At 34.4% G+C, this 24,052-nt stretch overlaps 1 long non-coding RNA gene across 2 annotated transcripts in view; it reads left to right on the top strand.

The window, feature by feature from the left end:
* LOC112643813 (uncharacterized) overlaps positions 1-15,193 on the top strand; it is a 43,052-nt gene extending 27,859 nt beyond the window's left edge. Inside the window, exons 3-5 of one of the 2 annotated variants that reach the window (XR_004812173.2) lie at positions 1,467-1,558; positions 8,621-8,719; positions 15,107-15,193. This is a non-coding gene — a long non-coding RNA (uncharacterized LOC112643813). Of the gene's footprint in view, positions 1-1,466; positions 1,559-8,620; positions 8,720-10,004; positions 10,718-15,106 lie in introns of those variants that run through there. The other variant, XR_004812172.2, reaches the window with a different exon arrangement.
* Positions 15,194-24,052: the final 8,859 nt, after the last annotated feature.

Raw genomic sequence — 24,052 nt, 5'->3', positions numbered from 1 at the left:
TACAATATTTGCATAGTTTTATTCTTGTGGTGGATCACAATTCTTAAGGTTTCACAAATGTATCATACATTTTTCCAATACCCCCACAAATCCCTCAGGAGGAAGGAATCAGCTTGATGATTTACAAAGTTTCTTTTAAATACAACTTGACACAGCTAGGAACAACATTCCTAACTCTACATCTTTATGTCATCCTAGATAAACTCTTAGATAAGGCAACAGATTGTTGTGATTTGAAGTAGGAGGTCAAGAAAATACCATCTGTGAGCAATAATCAATTGCAAAAAAAAAAAAAAAAAGCCATAAGACACAGCATGATGTAACACATAGCAAATCTCTCTTACTGGGAATTATATGGAAATATTTGACACTATATGATGAATATGTAATTGTAGTTTGTTTTGAAAACCCCAGGTGATTTCCTAAAATATAAGATTTTTTTATTCACATCTGTGATAACAGGGAACACATTTAAAAGGTGATGTGATGTGGACCTAGTTGACACATCTCTTTGAAGGGAGATAAGTATCTAACCACATACCCATATATATTTAAGTTAACAACAATTTATGGGGGATTATTAAGTTATGTTTTTATAATATGCTAACATAAAATATTATATATTTTCTCTAATTCAATGGTCTGTCACCAAACTAAGGAAGGGAACAATATGGGCTTCTTGTTATACTTTAGAAAGTCTATAAAAATCAAACAATATTTATATTGTGGGGTGGCTTTACGGATTAACCTACCCTGACACAGTGCTTCCTCTAAAACTGTCACCTGTGGGATTACAAAATGCCTTATTTACCACAATGGCAATCCACTCAGATTACCTCTGACAACGAATTCATTTTAGATCAGATAGAGTGTGGCAATGGGCTCATTCTCTTGAAATCACTGTTTTTATGTTATCCATAATTCTGAAGCAGTTGGCCTGATAGAACACTGAAACAGACTTTTAAAGATTTAGTTCTTATGTGTCCACCTCTTGAAGGGTAGTACAATGAGCTCTAAGATGCAGTCTATGTTCTGAATCTGTGATTAAAATATGTTGTTTGTTCCGCAGCCAGGATTAAAAGGTCTAGGGAACCAGTGAGGTGAAAATGAAAATGGATTCTTTCACTACTGCTTCTAGTGACCCACTAATGAGGTGTTTGTTTCCTATTCTCATGACTTTTGCTTTTAGTGGTGTGGTAATCTTAATTTTCAAGTGGAAAATGCTTCTATCAAAGGGCCAGACAATGATTCCATTAAACTGTAAGTTGAGACTTCCACCTGGCCACTTTGGGTTTCTCATGACAGTGAATTAACAGGTAAACAAAGTATTAGTGTCCTGGCTAGGGTGATCAATTCTGATTTCAGAGGGAAATTGAATTGCCACTATATAACATCAGTTAGAAGAATGTCTGGAATAAAGAAGATGTGTTAATAGTAAACCTTCTACCTCTGTATTTATATTACAGTATATTAAAGGACAAGTGTGATTTGGCTAGGAAAGGAATACATATCACCCAAAAATGGATGAAGGAACTGTGCATCCTCTTTGAAGGAACAGGTAATTTTTGCTCTCAGCTCCATCAGGGATGGTTGGATGCCATTAGGTGCAAGCATAATTGTGTTATTCTCTCTCTTTGGAAGTTCATAAGGATTGAAGGAAGTGCTAAGTTGATAAGAAGCAGACCGGGATGATATTATATGTGATATTATAGATATGTATGTGATATTATAGGTCAATATAGTTAAACTGGAAATATTTTACCATGTATTTGATTTCCTTTATGGTTCATGAAAGAAATTTATATAAGATTTGAAAGAAAAGAAGAGAAAGCTGTTCTATATGAAGTTTGGAGCTAAGCACCAAGTGACGTGACACCTACAAGTTGCCATGGGATGACTTGGTCACCTTGCTGGTATAAGGTACATATAGGGACACTAGACCTCTTTTGGCTTCTCTGAGAACTGATCCAAGTATTTAAGCAGTTCTGTGTTGAAAAGTACTATTTTACTGCATGTCAGATGAGATGACAGGAAACATGGTTTCCAGTTTATTCTCATAGGTCCTAGTTTATTCTCACAGGTTCTAGTTTGCCCTTATCTCTCCAGATCACATTCCATTCTCCTTCCCTATCATCAGCCTGGCTGACTTATCACATTTCCCCAGCTCCCTAAATTAAGTCTAATTTTTATAATAAACTCCTTATTCTGTATCACTCATGTATCACTCTAAACGTACCCTGACTTACTCACAATTTATAATTTATTTATTTGAGAGAGACAGCGCATGTGCCCATGCATGCATACTCAAATAGGGGGAGGGGCAGAGTGAGAGAATCTTCCAGTAGACTCCCTCACTGAGCCAGAGCCCAAGATGGGGCTTCATCTTGCAACCCATGAGATCATGACCTGAGCCAAAACCAAGAGTTGGATGCTCAATCAACAGAGCCACCCAGGCACCTCTAACATTCTTGTGAAAAAGATTTATATAAATACATCTACAAGGTCTTTAATACATATAAATCAAAAAGACAAAAAAGAAAAGAAGAGTGAAAGTCAGCATTTAAGACCAAGAGAATCAAACAAAACTTGAAATTGTAGCATCTGTATACCACATACGTTTTCTCAGCCCATAATTTTACTTACAATATTGCTGCCCAAACCAACCAATCACAGTTGTAAAGTGGCAGCATCCTACTTCACTGTACACAGATGTCACTCAGAACATCTCTGCAGGTACTCTGTCAGCTATCATGACCTTGCACAACATGGAAGTATAAGTGAATTAACCTTTTTTGGGGCAACTCTTACTGAAAGGGGTTATCTAGTTATCTGATTAATAAATGCTCTTTTAATCTATCTTTATGATGGAGAGCTCTGAGGTGCATTCTATAAGACTCTTTAGAAAGTTGTCAGCAAGATATAATCCATTTGTGCACAGTGGTGATCAGGTCAATATTTCATCTTTGTATTAACATTCCCTGTTTTGCTCTTTATAATTGTCTTTTGATTGGGATTAATTCCAGACTTCAAATCCTCTGTTCAAGATATTTTCTTAGGCTAAGCTTTTGGCGGAACCCAGATTAAGAGAATGGTTATCAATTTGGTGCTAAGGACCCCTTCTGGAAGAGACTTTAGAACTAGGTCCTCTGATTTGTATAAGGATCAATAATGACCCTAATACTAGGGATAGATGTGAAGATGTAACACCTGATGTATAATTGTTTCACAATTATCATTTAACTGGTAGTGAACTTGATAAGATATAGGTGGAAAGTGAAGCATTGGTTTAGTTGTCAGTGGTACTACTTGAAGGAAACAGGGAAATAATTACAAATACGAGACATCAGCTATCTGACAATAGCTTCCAAGCTACAAAAAATTTGAATGTTCAGCCTCAGCAGATGCCCTTTGTCAAAGTCAAGACTTTGACCCAAAGAATGGGATGCTGAGTCTTGGAATTCAGCATTCAGGTGAATAAACCTGAACCCTTGGATTATCTTGAACCCTCCCCCTGTATGAAATGGGTGTTTTCCAAGGGCTCCTAAAATCTGTCCTAAATTTTTCTGTTTTATTATTATCATTTCCTGGTGAATAACTTGGGCTTACCTCAACAAAGCCCAAGGTTGTAAGTTCTTTCTCCACTATGAGAAGACACAACTTATTTATCAAAGAGTTTTCAGATCTGGAAACAGGTGATTATATGTTAACAGTAATCTTGAATGTGTTGGACCAGAAAGGGAGATTTTAGGGAAGATAAGGGAGAATTTATTGATATGAGTGTATACCCTTGTGATCTGAGTTTGAAGATTTGGTCGATAATACCTGAAACTATTCCTTATATGCTGCTGGGTTAGTTTTGTGATGGACACAGTGGGAGCCACAATGAACAGTAGAGAATGTAAAAGATAAAAGAAGCCTCACAGATGTCAATGTGGGGATGTTAGAATAGATTTACTATGTGAGACCAGGGTACCATAATCTATGTTCTCCAGGAGTGACACAAGGCCACTTCATATTGTTAAAGCTGTAAATAAAGAAGGTTATTGGGTAAATAATACAGTAATACCTTTGAGAAGTAATAACTGTCTTCTCTATGCTGGAGTTGATGGTAGGGAAGGCTGTTGTGTAGTTAGGCTCTCTATTATTATTTATAATAGGGCTTTAGATCAGCAGAGGCCCAGTGGTGGTAATTAACTGACCAAGGCAAGGTAGACAGCAGGTTTGGAGAGAAAACCATGACGATTTGACCTGCAGGAATTTTTTTGGCAATGGCTAATAGATTAATGATCTTAAAGATTAGATTAGTGGCAAACCAGCTTGGATATCACTTAACAAAATCACAAAAGAGAAACAACAGAGAGCAAAATGTCTCTGCAGGAAGTCAGACGCAGCAAGTGTAAATAATGATCCATTAATCATTTCCAGATTTAGGTTAATTATCAGACCCAAAATGCTGTAATTCAAGGAACCAAAAGCTGTTGAGTATCAGGTCTGAATGGATTAGGATATAAGCAGAACCAAAATATAGTAATGGTTATAGTGAAAGTACATGGCAGCCAGGTGATGAATGGCATTCTAGCATACAACTCTCTCAGTTGTTCCAAAATGTCCAGGTACTCATTGTGTAATTATTTTTTTTATTATATAATTGGAATGTATAGATTGTACTGAAAGAATTCCAATAACTTCGTCTTACTTGTGAATTAAGAGCTATTGAGATGGGGAAGACCGAGTTGAATTTCTTGAAACTCTTCTTTCCCTCCATCACACAAGCAAACCCATACTAGGATAAATTAAACAGGTTAATGCCACCATCAAAAAGGATGTACGGTAGTATGCTCTAAAAATCCACATTTAGTTCCCAGTCTGGGCACTAAAAAACTAGAATTGTGCCAGATAGTTGTGGAATATCATAAACTTAAACAGACGGTACTTCAATTGCCGCTGGTATGTCACATATGGTATTGATATGCAAATAACACAGCCTCTGGCACTGGGTATTTGGCTATTGATCAAAGTTAGAATTGCCATGAAAAGACATCAATGAGAGAGTTAAAAAGTCAGGCCCCATAGAAAGGATAGTTACAATAAGTATAGCCAACAAATTATTCATATTCAAATACAAAAAGGATGGTATTAATAAAAATGCAGCCAACCCAATTGAAAAATGAGCAATACTCATTGGGCAAGTCCTTTACAAAATAGGTATAAAATTGGTAATAAATATAAAAATGTGTTTTAAGTTGAAAATTCATTAGTTAATAAGGAAATACAAATTAAAATCACACAATGTGATACCTCAAAATACCCCCCAATATTTCCAAAAGTGAAAAGAGATGTAGTGTTGGAGGGACGTATATCAAAAGGAATGATTTATGTATATTAGGTATAAACTGGAACATCACAACTAAGAACGGCTTAGCAATATAAACTAAAGCTATACCTTTGCAAATCTTATCACTTAATGATCTCCTAGGTGTATACAAGAGGAAAAAATATCAAATATTTAACAAAATCCATGTACAAGTTTCTTTTTAAAGCACTATAGCCTCAAATTGAAGATTCAATTGTGCATAAACAATTTATGAATAAACAATATTATGAATATTCATAAATGGAATCATTTAAAGCAGTGAGAAAAAAAAATTACAACTACACACAATAATATGGATGATCTGACAAAAATGTTAAAAGGAGATGGATACAAAGAAGTACTGAAAAAAGCAAAATCAGCCTATGGTATTAAAATACCAGGACAGTGGAGCAGGTAATCACAGGAAAACCATTGATATTTAATTTTGCCATAGTGCTGGTTATAAGCATGTGTCCACTCTGAAAATTTACCAATGTGAAAACTTCTGATTTGTTTACTTTTCTCTATTTATACTTTAATAAAGTTTCCTAATGTGAAAAAGGCAGCAGTACACATTTTCTGTCTTCCCCTAAGGTTGTGCTTACTTTTCTGTACTCTGTTATAGTATAGTCTGCAACGGGGTTTACCATCCTTTTTTTCCCCCCTCAGATCATCATCACACTGGTCACCATATTAATGCAGTCATGCTCATTGCAATCACACTAATCAGGAAGTAGAATTCTGGGTACTTTAGTAAGACACATGCATTCCAGAGAGTGGCAAATAAGAGCCACAAAGACTAAGGGATCTGCCCTGCCGAGAACAATTTGTGGGCTCTGATAGTGTAAGTCATGCCCACATATGTCCTCTATGGTATAGGGCCATTTCTTGCACATTTGTGACACCTTACTTTAAGCTTCCTGGGCCTCTTTGGATTCTGGAGATGACATATGTTATATATAGAATATTATTCTAATGAATTTATCAGGTGACTCAGAAGCCCGTGAGCAAAAAAAAAGTGACGTCCAGGATTTCTAAGTCACAGTATAAGCTGCCTTTCCACTCATGCTACATGACTCCATAGATTTGACAATGCTGGAGCTATTTGAGCAGATAAAGTACTGTGTGGTAGCTCTAGGAAGCCCAGAGAGTGTCACAGAGCAGACTCCTCAGGAACTGAAGTCCAGTCTTAAATTGTCTAGCAGAAAAATACTTATTTAAAAATAGCTGTTGTTATGGCATTGGTCCTATTAGGGTTAAACATCTGACCATGAAACAAGTAACTATGTGTGTAGGGAGGTCATTAAGAAGATGTGACCACTAGTTGACCTACTAGCAGGACTGGGGCAACTGAAGTCCCCCCCCCCTTATCCCTTCCCTCATTCTTGGAATGTATGCTCTTCTTACCTTCCCCATTCCCAGAAGCTGTGTGATGAATAAAGGTCTGAGATAGAGATGTGGTATCAAGACTATCTAGAGAATATACAGAATTAAATCCAGTTAAGATCTCTAAATTCAAGATTCCAGTGGGTATGGAGATCTACTGGTCTTATAGCAGCCACCCAAGACAAGCTCTTTTTTTTATTTTTTTTTTATTTTTTATTTATTTATTTTTTAATTTTTTTTTTTGATTTTTATTTACTTATGATAGAGAGAGAGAGGGGGGGGGCAGAGACATAAGCAGAGGGAGAAGCAGGCTCCATGTACCGGGAGCCTGATGTGGGATTTGATCCCGGGTCTCCAGGATCGTGCCCTGGGCCAAAGGCAGGCGCCAAACTGCTGCACCACCCAGGGATCCCCCAAGACAAGCTCTTACATAAGTTCCCTTGCTCATTAAATCTGCCACCTACCAATCTGGAGTAGTCAGCCTCTTTGGTCTCTCCCTTTCCTCATGTACGGGGACCAATCTCAGATTATACTTAAGAAGCTCCTGAGGAATTACTAACAATCAGCAACTAATTACTATGCAATCAGAGCAGCCCATTCTGACCCAAATATTCCAAGATCCATCAGGCAGGTTTAGGCAGCCATGGTAACAATCCACTGTGCATAGAAAATAATGCATTGTAGATCTGGCCTTGGAAGGTCCAGAAGGCAAAGATATGTTGAATGAATAGATGACTTAGACTCCTTTGTCACCTCCCTTAGTTTTGTCAATGCTTTATTCTTAATTTATATATGTGGCCTTTAGGGGCTTCTTTGCAATAATCTCATAAGGGAGAATGGCTTTGTTCACAAGTGCAAGTACAAGTGATTGTGTATTATATTTATTCTGCTACCCAACAGACCTACCAAGGATGGCTTTGAGGGCAATGGTCAACAAAAATCTTTGCACTGAGCAGAGCAGTTAGCTGTGTTATTGGTTATTGCCTTATGGAAGGATACCTGATGTGCAGATATACATGGATTCTTGAACAAGAGGTTTGGATATTCAGTTAGGGGCCTAGAAGAAGCAAGAATAGAAGACTGAAGCCAATATGTTTAGGAAATGTGCAAATACATAGATCTATGGGAGTGGGCACAAAGAATGCTGATCTTTAGGTCTCATTTTCTTAACAGCCAGACAGTATTTGCCACTAAGGAGAAAGTGTTGAAACAGGAGTCTTCTAATGGACGTCAGCTACTCTCTCCTGTCAGCCAGAACAGTTTTTGCATAACAGACCTGTAAATACCACTATCCATATGCTAATAGGGTATCTAATTTACCATAAGAGATTCTTCATAATAGTGCCTAAAACCAAGGAGCTTACTAAAAATTATGACAGGTAAAATGTTCAGTTCAAGACCATGGTATTAGTGGTCTTACAAGAACACATCTCTGAGATAGCCAATTGAGTATTACCTGATTAGGATGACACTCCTGGAAAACACCCTATATAATGCAGTATATACACTATTCCACAACGGATGTATGGATATGTATCCCTACTAACTAGAATGTGGGGATCTGATCCAGGGATGAAAGTAATATTGCTCCCTCCACCAAAGATGCACTTGCAGAATGTTTTTCCCCATGCTGATAATTATACACTCTGCTGGCCTAGGCACAGCAACTGGCCAACTTTTTTACTGTAATGGGTTAGACTCTTTATAGGATATTAATTTCTCTTAATGGTGCTGGGAATGGAGGGGTTATGACCTTTCTGATATTCTCTTAGCCTAACTTTGAATTCTGAACTCTAGTCATTAGCCCACCTCTGGGCAAAAGTGTAAAGTGAGAGCAGCTCATTGCAGTTACATTGAATCTCTCTCACTTTCTGCCCCAAGCTTCTGTGACATCACCATTTGGCACACTTGTTGGAAACTCAACAGATACATCGATATAAGAACAAACCTGGATGTGAAAGGACATTAACACTTGGACCAGTGAGTATGAGCCAGAGCATAAGTACTTCCTCAGGTGGCTTCAGAGGACACTACACAGAGGTAGTCAGCTTCATCATGTATCCCTTGACTGACCTTCCCTTTACTTCCTTTCTACTCCCAGCCTCAAATCCTGTGTCCTGGGATCAATTTCCTAAATAAGCTACCTGCACTCCATAGTTTGCTCAGGCTTTGTTTTGAGGAAGAACCAAGAACAAAGATACTGGCATTAAAACAAATACACCATGGTAATCCTGAGGGGCTTTGGACATGGAGAGATAGGGGCTTGAAGTGTCTTTATGTCAAGAAGTTTCTTGGGTTGGAGCCAGTTTATTTAGCTGCAGTATAAGCAGCTAGCTTCATTTCAAACATTCTTCCACTTTTCATTCCAACAAGTAATTACTCAAATATTTCTTACATGCGAGTGAAAATCAGTTCAGATACGATGGTGTTGAGTTACCTCATTATATCTAGAATTGCTGAGTATGAATGTGTGAGATACTTGATAGAGATGTGCTTTTTCACAGCTCAAACTACGTGATGGCATTTGCTCTCATTGTTGAGAAGTGGAGCTCAGTCTTTGCCCAATATTGTATGCTTATCTGCAAACATACGAGGCATTAGCCTGCTGGAAAATCTTCAGTAATAATTTCATATAGTCTCTTTTTTGTGCTGTATATGGCACAGCATAACATTCAGAGAGCAGGCTGGACCTTAGGTTCCTCAAAAGCTGAAACTCAGCTCAGGACAATGGCTCAGCATCAGCAGGGAAAGTTATGAGGGTGTTTGTCCTTGGTGACTTAGGTAGCTATCTGACCAGAATTAGACAAGCAGAGATGACATCCGCAGAATTCAGCTCTTTCTGAGCTCAGGCTTGCCTTCATTCTATGTTTGCACAGTCCTTACATCATAGTATACATGTCTACAATTGCAGTTGTCAAAGTTTATGCATGAAGCAGAAAAGGAAAAAGGAGATTGTACAAAGTACTTTCAATTTACGTGGGCATATATTCATGCCTTTTTCTTTTACAATATTCATCTACAAGCTGAGAGATATTTAGTTTAACTAATTTAATTTTAGGTGTTGATCTTCATAAATACTCATTTAGAAACAAAAAAAAATGTCATCTAGTGGTTTTGTTTGCAGCAAGAATGAAAAGATGAAGTGAGGTAGACAATATGATAGCTGAATGGGAAAGAGAAGCTAATTATTGCCCGCTGCTGTACTTCATGGTGTGTGATGAGCCCTGAGTGTCCCCTGAATAGAAGGAATTTCTTTCTGTTACAGGAGAAGACTGACTCATGGTCAAGCCAGAGCCGATCTTTTCTTCTTATACAAAGGAGACAATGCAATTTGGAAGTCAGCGTGAAGGATTCTGTGGCCATAGAGGCACAAATCATCATATAGCCTTGATGATAATGACATTCTTCATCCACCCCTTCCATTTATTATTGACTAGAATACTATTATCTTTGGCTTCTTTTGTGTTATTTAATATGTTGTGATACTGTACTCATTTTAATGGACTCACTTTAATCACTCCATTTCCAATAGTAACAAAAACATTTCATACAGGTACTTCTTGCTTCCACTAGGTGACATATATCAGAAAACAGGCAAAAGAAGAAATCATTGAATTACAGATTATGTTTCAGATGTCTGCATGGCGATTGTTTAGAATGCAATGCATGGTGTCAGAGAAACGTTGTAGATAAGAGTGGTAAGGTCCAAAGTGAATCAATCAAAAAGAAAACAAACAACTACTAAATTCATAATGTTACTGAACTATTAGTAGTATTTCACAATTATAGAGAGAAAGGAAGAAAATAATTTGATGGAGAGAAAAACTAACATTAGTTATAAACCTGTATGCCAGACACTTCAAAGTATCCCATCAAATCACAAGAAGTGCTATTATTTCCCTATTTTATAAGTGTGGATGCTGAAACTAAGAGTTTGTGATATCATGTCCAAGGTCATTTAAAGCTTGTGAATAGCTAAGCTGGTATAATAAACCCAGTTCAGTATGATTCAGACAGTTTCATCTACTGGATCTTCTCAGGATGGCCAAGAATTGGATGTTGCCTTAGTTCTATTACAGAATTATAACATCATTTCATAGAAGGAGAGACCCAAAAGGTATATGAGCTCCGCGACATATCTCTTTTAAACTTCATAAAGCACCTTAAACCAGACATTGGGACTCAGACCTGTTCTTAGGGATTTGGGAGGTACAGGAAAGAGGGCAGATAAGAGGCAGAGGACAATTTTCAGTTTTCCTCCGGGCTTAATAACAGAGGGCTGATAGGTTTTTGTGTGCAAAATAAAGTCATAGAGCCATATTCTTATGTTACTAAAACCAAATAAATGATTTGTGTCAGTTTAGTTACAATCTATATAGATGAAATTTCAATACTTTAATGAGATCCAATAAAATCTTTTTCTTTGGGTCACTCTTTTATCAAAAGATACCAACTATTTAACAATCTTCATGTGAGAGAGGACCTGGGTTTTTTTCATTTGTATCTGTCTTCCTGGTTGAGAATTGCCTTCCCAAAAAAGAGCAATTCATAAGATATATTTTAATCAGGAAAAAAGCAGAGTAAATGTCTCATCCCCCTCCCCATTACCACTTCTTCCAGCTGTATAGCTCTGATTATCCATTGGGTGATTAGGGATTTAGCTACCTCATTCTGTTTTCCCACAAATGTAAACCAAAAGGAAAAGGTTACTCAGTCACCATACAGAAAATCTCACAGTGTGTGTGACTCACATCAATAACACTGGGGATGCTACTCTTATATTTTGGCTTATGGAAGAGTGATGGGAAAAAAAAAAAGCTAGGTGTCAGTGCCTTCTTTGAAGAGAAAGACAGATCAATACTCCTGTAATTTACTAAGTAATTTTTGCTATGTTTGCTGAGGCCACAGGTTCTGGTAAATGAAGGAAACTACCCATTTTTAAAAGCATTATGGGATTATACATTTTCACAGTTATTTCTTGAAAAATAAAAGTTTCTTTTAGAAAAAATTGAATACTAAAAGTATCATAAGAAAATTCATTCTTTTCTCCAAAGTGAATTGTAAGTACATTGTCAACTTACCTGGATATACTAAAATTATTTTTTAAAGTAAATATTCTCAGCTATCTCCCTTTCAGCAAAATTCTTTCTTTATATTAGTAGGGTAGCTAATCATCCCACTGACAAAAATGGCAAAGTATTTTATAGGTCTCAATTTTGAAGTGGTCTTAAGCATAGAGGAGGAAATTGCTGTTTATTATAGATGAGAAAATTCAGGCCATTATATTAATGTGATACATATGCATATACTCCCCATATCACCAATATTTCTTATTCTGGATAAATATATATACTTCGGAATAGCTTATCTACATACATTCATAATTTGAGTAGTTTTAAATGAAAATTTCATAATTAAATTTATCTAAGCTGGTTATTTACAGAGAAAATTTAAATTCATTTGAGCTGTCATGAAAAAAGAAAATTATGAAGTAATCCAAAATTAAGAGAGGTGAAGAAAGACATGATTAATTTCTGTATGAGAACAGCATTTTTAACAAAAAGCCTCATAATTTTCTAGGATAAATTGTCTTTACAATCTATATTGAGGCAGGTATGAAAAAAAAGAATACACATTATTTAAAAAACTTCAATTATTTAATTTCCCATTTGCATTTTAATATAAATTTTGACTGCACCACCTGAGACTTGCCATAAGGCCAGAATTTAAATATTAAAGTAATTAAGGACTGAGCAAATTATGAAATTTCTCTCTCATTTATCTAATGATTGTGAACTGAGGTTATGTCATGGTGGAAAGAAGGAAGGTGTTCCTGTCTTAAATGTCCTCAATTTTGAGATGAGGTCTCAAATTTCGATGCAAGATAATAAACACTTTGTGTAATACTTCTCATACCAAGGCGGGGGGAAAAACAGGTCTGATTCAATGTTACATCCATTCTTTCTTTAGTAGACAGAAATTGGAAGTTAAAGATTTTTGTTAGGTAAATCAATTCTCAGAATGGTCCTTAATACATTTAAAAATTCCAACCTTGGATTTGTCTGATTCTAGGTTGATGATCTGCATAGATTCTCTGGCCAAATTTATGTTTGAATATACTATATAGGCAGTATATATGTGTTTACTGGAATTAGGTTACAATCTTGCATCGTTCTAATAAAATAGCTGATAGTTTCTATTTATGCCAATTCAGTTTTGCAGTTTCATATCTCCTGTAATAAATGAATGGTTTCCATGATAAATTTTGAAATTTCCTCCACTAGATGTACATTTATCTTAGGTTCAGTAAAAGCTAAGGGAAAGTATTATAGAACATGTATAGTTGGTCCTTCAATATCATTGTAAAAGAAATATTTGCTTTATCCTCCAAGATAAAGCAAATATATTTCTTTGGGGGACCTTTTTTTCATTGTGTGAAAGTCACCTGATAAAATCACAGCTGCTTTTATCCCAAATAGCAGGGCAGCCACCTCATGAAAAGATGTACCAATTTTAGTGCTTCCTAAGCTCCACATTTGCAAAACTAGGCAGCAAATATAGCTGATTCCTGATTCTACTTAATGGAAAGCCAATAAGGATTAAAAATATGTATATTTCCTATAGCATAATCAAAATATTGGTATAAGGAAGAATCAACTTAGATCAACTAAATATAAGATAAATTGTGATTAGAAATTAGGTTCTAAATTTGTCCAAATCAACCAATTTGAAGCCAAAAATTTTTGAGGAAAAGCATTGTGTAGGGTTGTATATCTTAGAAACTGTTTCTCTACTAATGTGGGTTTTTGTCATGTGTTAGTTTTAGTATCACGAATTGTACTAACCTCCCTAAGACGGCAATCGTGATCTAGGAATTGTATTAGGTACTAGGTAATCAAAGATTAGCAAGCCATAGCTCTTTATTAGGAAACCTAGAGAGTAAGCAAGACATCTATAGGTACATAATGTAATTTCAGGCCATAGGTTTCAGCCTCAACACTATTGACATTTGGGGCCAGAAACTGCTTTGTGGTGAGATCTGTCCTGTGCATTGTAGGATGTTTAGCTGAAATAATAGCATCTATCCATTAAATTATCTTATTTATACCTCTCTCCCAATTGTGACATCCAAAAATTTCTCCAGAAACTGGCAAATGTCCCCTAGGGACAAAACCACCCCTACTTGAGAAGCATTGTTCAAGTTATTAAATGCCATAATAGAAGTCTAGAAAATAAAAAAAAATTAACTATACTTCTAAGTAATTAACCCTGGTGTACGATGGGAAGGAGAAGAAGTGGGGGGAAAATAGTAGTCAGAGCAGTCTCCATAGAGCATGTTCATTGAACAGCTTCCTAAACTATATCTAGGATAGAGTGCACCAGTCAGTCAGGATGAAGTGAGGCCATTGGAGGGAGATAACGGTATCAAATAGAGAGACTCGAATTAGAATGAAGATTGATTCGTTATCACACAATATAGAAAACCTAAAAAGATGGAATCAACCAGTTAAAATCCTAGTGATTTTGTATCAATAGGCTGCAAGGCAGACACTCCAGTCTTTCATATGCTTTAGTCAGGACTTTATGGGAATGTGCTATCAAGTTCTAACTGATGAAGCTTCGAGTTTGAATATGAACTATAATACTCACCATGTGGTAAGCTCCCCCTGCTGAATCTTGGGGGGTATCAACATTGCCTAGAAGTATGATTTTCATGATAAGCCTCCTATTAAGTGTTCATCTAGTTGAATGATTGCATTTAATTAATCAATATACTCTTTTGAGACAAAGAAATACTTTTTTTCCCTAAACTAGAAGTGAACATTCAAATGGTCTTAGGAGACAAGCACACTGTACATTCTTAGTAACATGAGTCATTTTACAGCATTGCTTTCCTAAAAGTTCTTTGAGTGAAGTACTAAGGAATTAAATTGATATACGTGCCTTTTACTATTTCAGACTTTGCACAAACATGGAAGGGGCAGTCCGATGCTACAAACTTAATTCTCTGTATGAAGACAGCTTAGGGACTAAGCTAAGTCAAAAATACCAATTTTAAGTAGCTCAAATACTCCATGCCTTACCTTTTTGCCTTCTATTTTTTTTTTTTTTGAAATTTAACTTTGAATAGATTTTATTTCAGCATTTGAGATAGGGAGAAACAACATTGGGGCTTTATAGAAAACCGTAGAGTTTTTAATTCCATTATCACATATGAGAACTAGAAACAGTATCCTGTCTACTTCTTGAGGATGCAGTGAGGACAAAAAGTTCTTTAAGCAGTAAAAGGCCTCTTTAAGAGTGTGAGTATGTGTGTATGTGGTCTGTTAAGAAGTCTTAACACTAATAATATATATATCTTGACAGATTGCTGAGTAATTCATCTAAGAATATAAAGAGAAACCTGGAAGAAACTAGGAGTTACCAGCAGAAAATGCAAAGGGCAGCGATGAGGTGAAACAAACTTTTGAACAGTTCCATTCAAATGTTGTGGTGTCTACAGGTGTTCTGTTTTTAAAAAGTTGTAGCAAAAATGTGGAATGTGGATAACCACCAAACACTGAATTCCAGAACTTCCATTTCAGCTGACAAAAAATCATTAAGTTGCTAAAGACAAAGGAAATATCTTTGTTCCTGATGTTGTATCAGCCTACATGTCTTGCTGTCCTAATTTATTTAACCAAAAAAGAACAAAGAATCTAGTAGCAGCAGACTCAGGCTGTTGAGATAAATGTGTGGATCCTACTGACAGGACATACACAGCTCAGCCTTTGGTCATGCTGCCTGTTACATCACTAGAGCTGAATTCACTCTGTGAACTGGTATGTTGAGCGGTTGTTTTTGTAAATTTGTTCTTTTCAATTCTTGCCTTTGAAATTATTTGCCTTCTTATTTTGAAATTTTAGCATGTTTTAAAATTTACAAATAATAGAACATTATAAAACATGGGCGGCATACTTGTAACCTTGTATGCTATCAATATTTTCAAACACAAGTAATCCATTATTCAAAAGAGTAGCTCAGAAACAATGCAACTCAATCAAATTAGAGCATGCATTCAAATAATGGCAGTTTACATAAGATGGTTTATCTACTGGGTAGAAAGAAAATAGGTCTTTTTCAACAAACAAAACATAATTCTTTGAGAACTGACCTACGGGTCTCTCATGATGTAAGGGGACAGTATTCCCCCAACATTTACAAACTCATTTGTTGTGAAGGGGGTTGGAATTCTTGTTGGAATATCATATATAAAGATTAATGATCAAAAGGACATAAATTACACCATGTTGTGGACTATTTTTTAGTAATACTTTAGTATTACTATTTTTCAATACTTCTTTCACTGCCTTCATGTAGATTTCTCTCTCTATGTGCTTGACCTGAAGTTTCTCTTATTATAATCATTCCTTTGGTTAGAGTATATAAAGACAACGCCATTTTTTTTCTGAAAGACTAAGATGATTGTGATTTACTGTGTCAGGTAGAAAGAGTGTTTTTTTTTTTTTTTAACTTTACTTTCTAGTTATCCCTACAATTCCTTTCTTTCTTACAGTGAATATTTCAAAAAAAATCTTATTTCCATCACTATCTCCAGTTAGTTTTGCCCCACCTCCTCACCAAACTACCTTTGTCAAGGTAATAAAGTCTTACCTGACTAGAAACATTTGGCCACTACTTCTTCCTCTTCAAAATACTTCCTTATATTTTATTACACCAGTTTCATCTGACTTTCTTCCTACCATTTTGCCTACTACTCATTCCCTTTTTCTATCCTCTTCAACGCCCCAAACTCTCAATGTGTCAGTACATTATGGATAAGTCTTTGGACCACTTCTCTTTTTCTATTTGTTTTCACTTTTTAGATGTCCCCTCTAGATCTTTGACACAAAATACTTTCTATATTCTAGGATACACTCATATTTATAGGTCAGACTTAGAGCACTCTTCTGAATCCCAGATCTTTATATCCATAGCTTCAGACTCTAATTATATGTATAATAAGCATCCACATCCTGTAATAGACATAAAGAACTCTGCAACAATAGAAAATACATTCTTCTCAAGTGCATATAGGAATATTCTCCAAGATAAAACCACATGTTAGGCCACAAGACAAGTCTTAATAAATTAAAGAAACTCAAAATCAAAGCATTTTTTTGGTTCAAAGTGCAATGCAACTAGAAATAGGACAGAGTAAACTGGGAAATCTGCAAATATATTGAAATTAAATTCACTTTTAAATAACAAATGAGTTGGATAAATCACTAAACCAGTTAGAAAATACCTTGAGAAAAAAAAATGAAAACACAATGTATCAAATCTTACAAGATGTAGTGAAAACATGTAAGATGAAAGGATATAGATACAGCTAAGATTAAAGTATATAGCTATAAATGTATACATTTAACATGAAAAAATATCAAACAACTTTCACCTCTAGAAACTAGAAAAGGAAGAAATTAAACCTAAAGCTAGCAGATGAAGGATAATAAAAATTAGAACTGAGATATACAAAATAGAAAATACAACAGTAGGGAAAAAAGCAACACTGAGGTGTTTCTTTGAAAAAATAAAATTGAGAGGCATCTGGGTGGCTCAGTGGTTTAGTGCTTTTGGAGTGCTTTTGGCTCAGGTCATGATAACAGGGTCTTGGGATTACGTTCTGCGTTGGGCTCTGCATAGGGAGCCTGCTTCTCTCTCTGCCTATGTCTCTGCCTCTCTCTGTGTCTCTCATGAATAATAAAATCTTTAAAAAATAAAATAAAATTGATAAACACTTAGCTAGATTAGGAAAAAGAGAAAGACTCAAATAGTTAAAATCAGAGATGAAAGGGGGACATTACTACTGATGCTAAAGAAAAAAAAGATCAGGGGGGCCTAGATGGCTCAATGGTTGAACATCTGCCTTTAGCTCACGGTGTGGTCCTGGAGTAGAGGGATGGACAAAACAGTATAGAAATACTAGCTAGAGCAATTAGGCAAGAAATAAAAGGCATCCAAGCTAGATAGATATAATATTTTTTTGAAGACCACATTTTATAAGTAGAAAACATTAAAAATTTCACACACACACACACACACAGAACTAAAATGAATTCAACAAAGTCAATATAGAAAAATCACAAAAATCAGTGGTTTATATACACAGACTTTGAACAATTTGGAAAAGTAATTAAGAAAACAATTCCATTTATAATGGCTTCAAAAAAGAACAAAATACATAGGAATAAAACTAACCAAGAAGGTAAAAGACACATACCAAAAACTACAACTGTCAAAGGAAAGGCATGATTAAATAGAAAGGCATCTTATGTTCATGGATTGAAAGAATATTGTGAAGAAGTAAATAATAAAGCAATCTAGAGATTCAGTGCAAACTCTATTCAAATTCAATGGCATTTTTTTTTGATAGAAGTAAAAAAGTTTATCCTGAATTTCATATGAAATTTCAAGGGACTTTGAACAGCCAAAATGGTTTTGAAAAAAAAAAAATTGGAAGATTCACACTTCCTGATGTCAAAAAATTGACTTCCAAAGAACTGACAGGGGGATCATGTAGAGGTATTTGTACACCCATGTTCACAGCAGCACTATTTACAATGGTCAAGAGGTGGAAGCAGCCCCAAAGTACATGGAAAGATGGATAAACAATATGTGATTCATACATACAATGGAATATTATCCAGCCTTAAAAATGAAGGAAATTCTGTGATAATATAACATGGTTAAATTTTAAGAACATAATGCTAATGCAATAAGTCAGACACAAAAGATAAATACTTTATAATTCCAATCATCAGAAATACAGGAAGTAGAGAAGTTCATAGAAACAAAGTAGAATGGTGGTTACTAGGAGCTAGAGTGAGGGTGAATAAATGGAGGTATTGCTTAATAGGTACAGAGCTTCAGGTTTTTAATATGAAAAAGTTTTGGAAAAAAATGAAAAAGTTCTGGAGACCTGTTTTTTCAATGATGGGAATATGTTTAACACTACTGAAATGTACACTTAAATATGGTTAAGGGAGTAAATCTTATGTGTATGCAATTAAAAAGTTTTAATAATTGAAAGAAGAGTCTATAATAAAGTAGAGCATTTTGTGTCATCTCTACCACCATTATTATCTTTCCTGCTTCTACCGTTATTATTCTCCAGTTAATTCTCAGTACAACAGTCAAAGTGCTCTATTAAACTTTAAATAAGATATCATTCTGTTCTTCAAAATCCTTTTATGGCTTCCTATATCCCTCAGAATAGAAATCAAAATTATTTCCAGGAACTGCAATCTCTCCCTCCACTCCCTACCCTCTGCAGGACCTCCTCTCCGATCTCACTGTCCTCATAAAGCATGATATTTTACACTCCAATCTGTGTCAGTTCTTGTTAATTCCTTTAAACAGAATGACCCTCTCCAGTATATCTACTTGGCTAAATTACTCTAGGCCTTTTCTCAAAATTAATTTTCTTAGTGAGACTTAACTAATCATCATTTTATGAGAAATTATATCATCAACCACCCCAATTTTGTAAAATCGTACATTTTCTAAAATATTTTTGTCTTATTTTTTAAATTTTCATGGTCTAATATGCTATATAGTTTAGTGACATATTTTGCACAAGTGATTAAAATAAGATATACATCAATTCTGAAAGTACAACTGAATTAAAGATGCAAAAGCAGAGCAGAGATGAACTCAGCAGAAATGAACTGAGCAGAATTTGGAATGAGTGACATGGAGAAAAGTTCTAGAATATCATACAGACAGAAACACAGGGCAAGAAGGGAGACTGAGACAGAAGGAGGGAAGGAGGGAGAGAATGACACAGAAATTAGAAAAGAAAGATATAAATGACATATACTTTATATTGTGGTGTGTGTATATATATATGCTATATATTATATGTAATATATATAGTTGTTACAAATGGGTAAGAGTAGAGAATACATGTGCAAAAATAGTTTTTAAAGCCATACTAAAAAAAATTAAATTAAAAAAAAGAAAGCCATACTAGAAGGAATATATTTGAAATATTAGATTTAAAAATTGTAGATTTAGGGACACCTGGGTGGCTCAGCAGTTGAGCACCTGCCTTTGGCTCAGGGTGTGATCTCACCGTCCCGGGATCGAGTCCCACGTCAGGCTCCCTGCATAGAGCCTGCTTCTCCTTCTGCTTACGTCACTGCCTATCTCTCTGTCTCTCATGAATAAATACATAAAATCTTTTAAAAAAAATAAAAATTGTAGATTTAAAACTCTATCATAGCCCATTAAGTCTCAATGTACATTACAGAACACCAAGATAGGATATAGCAGAAATATTATACCTCAAAGGAAACAGTGTACCATATTTAGGCATTGCAGGCAAAATTTAAATAAAAATAAATATATTTTCTATATACAGTCATATTCCAAGTTACTGGGGGCTAGGGCTTCAACATATGAATTGGGCATTGTGGGGAGGGGAGCACAATTTTGTGCATAGCAGACTGGGTAGCAATTTTTTAAACATCCAACAGCACAATACACTCAATAATAATCTATTTACAGATGCCTAATGTTGTATATGGAAAATTTCAGAATTGAATAGTATCACAAAAAATATATAATTTCGAATATACAATTCAATATTATTTTGATGATATTTTAATTGAGATGGCCTTTTACTAAAGTTTACGTAGCATTTTCTTTATGAAACATCTGTATATCGTCTCTCCAAAGTACATATTTTTGTTTCAATATTATGTTTATCTGAGAATCCTGTCTCTGCTTTGTTGATACCACAGTTATGCAAATGTGAGACTCACCACAAACATTTCTGTGCATTTGTTCATTTTATAAAACATCTAATGCATTTATATTTATCCATATAGCCAATATATAATATCCTATACAATATAGAATTATTTTATATATGTATATATCTGAAATCAGTTCATTACTTTTTCATTCAGTATACTACCCATATAATCAAATATCAACAAATGTGTTTTAAATGATTTCCAGGATTAGCTTGCTATTAGTGTTCCTTTGACCATTCTTTTAAGTCTTTTGGTGAACACATGCATACATTTCTTTTGGGTATATAATTGGTCATTATTAGCCATAGGTATTCATAAAGTCAAATTTAATAAATGCGATCAGTTTGCTCAAGTGCTTATTTCAGTTTATGTTCTTAACTGTAAGAATTTCAGTTTATGTTCTTAACTGTAAGAATCTGTAAGAATTTCATTGCTCCCTCTCTTTGCAACCACTGGGATTATCTTTTTTTATTCTATTACTTTTCTTTGCAATAAGCCATTTGGTGTTTAGTGTTATATGGTTAGGTTTTAGTTTGCATTTCCCTGATGGATAAGGAGACAGGATGTCTTAATATCTGTATTGTCAATTAGGATACTGTTTTGAGAAGTACCTATTCAAGACTCATGCCAAAAATAATCTAGTATTATGTCTTATTTTGTAGGTAAATTTTTAAAAATCTGGATATAATTCTGAAATGGGAATCATTTTCACAGTATATGAAGTAGGAGAAAAAATGACTCAAAAATAAATTTCTGACTTAAATGACAGAGTGCACAGTGGTGCTGTTAACAGTTTGAGAATTAAGGTGTCTGTAATCTGGGTGAAGCTCTGTAAAGGTGAGCTCTCAGAATTGCGTAGTGGCTTTATAAAAGCCAAAATAAGGTGAAAGAAAATATCAAAATATGTAAATAAACTAGGAGAAATATTAAAGTACAAATACTTAACATGCTTAATGACCATATTAGGAAATTTCATGTGGGAACATAATGGGATATATTCTATGTTGTTCAAATTCTCCTTGGGCCATGTTTTTGGAACATATATCAGGATAGTAGAAAATAGTAGAAACATACTAGAATCTGTAGAATAGACACCAGGATAGTAGAAAAGACAAACATGGGCTGCACAATTTTCAACAGCTGTCAAGAAATTATTTATATAAAATTAAAAACCATTTTAAATTTACTTTAGATAAGGCATAAATACTATGAATAATTCCACTTAAAGACTTTAAATTTTTAGGAAGAATAAATTTTCAGGCTAAAGAAAATTATTTTTCATCAAAACTTGCAATGATATACACATATTAGATTTTTTTGTGTAAATTTATTTCCATATTGCAGTCTTTTTTGAAATAGCATAAACAATAGAATGCAATTTGTTAAAAATATATTTGAGAGAGGAAAAAATTTAATAATTTTTCTACATTATATGATCATCTAGAAATTCTTAGTGTGAATAGATTAAAATACATGTATATGCAGTGATTTACTTAATTGTGAAAAAATAAGATATTTTCTATGATTTTAATCTTCTTAAATTTACTAAATTTTGGTTTATGGTCTGGTGTGTGTCCTGTCCTGGAGAATGTTCTCTGTGCATTTTGGAAAACTGTATAGAAGGTAATTGCAGATTACTCTGTGGATGTATTTTTAGTTTATAGCATTGTTCAAGTCTTCCAATACTATGTTGACCTCTGCCAAGTTTGTCTATTTGTTATTTAAAGTGAGATATTAAAGTCTTCAGGTAGTACTATTTACTGAATTGTCTTTTTCTCCTACTATTTTTGTCAGTTTTTGCTGCATGTATTTGGGAACTTTGTTAGGTACACATTTTTTTTTAATTGTTATAAATTCTAGATATATTGACATTTGTATCATTATAACATACACCTTTAAAGAAAATGTGACTATATATGCACAATGAAATATTATTCAGCCACACACAATAAAGAAATATTGCCACTTGCAATAACATGAAAACTCGAGAGCATTATGCTAAGTGAAATAAGTCAGACAGAAAAAGACAAATATTATAAAATTGCACATATATATGTATATATAATCTAAATAAAATAAACAAAACACTCCAAATCCATTGGTACAGAGAACAGACTAGTAATGGCCAGAGGAGGGGCAATGAAGGATAAAATAGGTAAGGGCAGTCAAAGTACAAGCTTACAGTTATAAAATACATAAATCATAGAAATATAATGTATAGTATAGCAACTATAGTTAATACTACTGCATAGTATTTTCATTTTTTTTTTGCATAGTATTTTCAAAATTTGCTAAGAGTATATCTTAAAAGTCTCACAACAAGAAAAAAGTATAGCTGTGTGGATGGATGTGAATTACGCTTATTGAAATTATTTTGCTATCTATATATATATTTTTTAATTTATTTTTTATTGGTGTTCAATTTACTAACATACAGAATAACCCCCAGTGCCCGTCACCCATTCACTCCCACCCCCCTCCCTCCTCCCCTTCTACCACCCCTAGTTCGTTTCCCAGAGTTAGCAGTCTTTTCGTTCTGTCTCCCTTTCTGATATTTCCCACACATTTCTTCTCCCTTCCCTTATATTCCCTTTCACTATTATTTATATTCCCCTATATATATTTTTTGAATCATTATATCGTTTACCTGAAAAACTAAGATTATATATGTGTGTGTGTGTACACATGAAAATCTAGTAATTTTTTATGTCATAGTCTATTTTGTCTGACATTATTATAGCTATTCCATTTTCTTATAGTTGCTGTTTACATGATGTATCTTTTTACTTAGTTTTACTTTCAGGCTATTTGTATCTTTGAATATATAGCATGTCCCCTGTTAATAGTATATAGTTATTTTAATATTATTCAATCTCTGTCTTTTAATCAGTGTTTATGCCATTTATATTTAATGTCACTATTAATAAGGTAGGCCTTAATCTGCCATTTTGTTTTTTGTTTTCAATAGGTCTTATGTAGTTTTTTTTTTTCCTCTATTGCTGCCTTGTGGTCACTCAATTATATTAAATATTTCCTAGTGTATTATAATTTAATACTTTCATTTACTATATTCTTCTGAGTTATCTTAATAAAAATAATTTATAAAGTACTTATTCTTAGAATTTTCTTTTTTTTTCTTAGAATTTTCTAAGTTATCCTCTTAACCTCAATAATCTAGTTCAGATTAATATTAATATACCATCAGTAGTATGCAAAAAAATTGCTAGCTTTGTTTCCCCCTCTCCTTGTGTTCCCATTATCATTCAATTATAAGCCCATCAAAACCCTTTTATAATTATTGCTTTATACACCTGCTCAAATCAAAGAGGAAAAGTGTTACCAAAAACAGATATAAAGTTTCTTTTTGTTTTCTTATGTCATTTCCTTCACTGGTGCTTATTTTTACCTGTGTGGTATTGAGTTACTTTCTGGTGTCTTTTCAAAAATTCTAGCCAGAAGGATTCTAATATTTTTTTTGTAGGGCAGGCCTGCTACTGACAAACTCTCTCAG

The sequence above is a fragment of the Canis lupus genome, chromosome 1 (assembly GCF_003254725.2).
Source record: "Canis lupus dingo isolate Sandy chromosome 1, ASM325472v2, whole genome shotgun sequence".
Classification (NCBI taxonomy): Eukaryota; Metazoa; Chordata; class Mammalia; order Carnivora; family Canidae; genus Canis; species Canis lupus.
The sequence above is the reverse complement of the archived record's forward strand: the minus strand, read 5'-3'. Positions and strand labels throughout refer to the sequence as shown.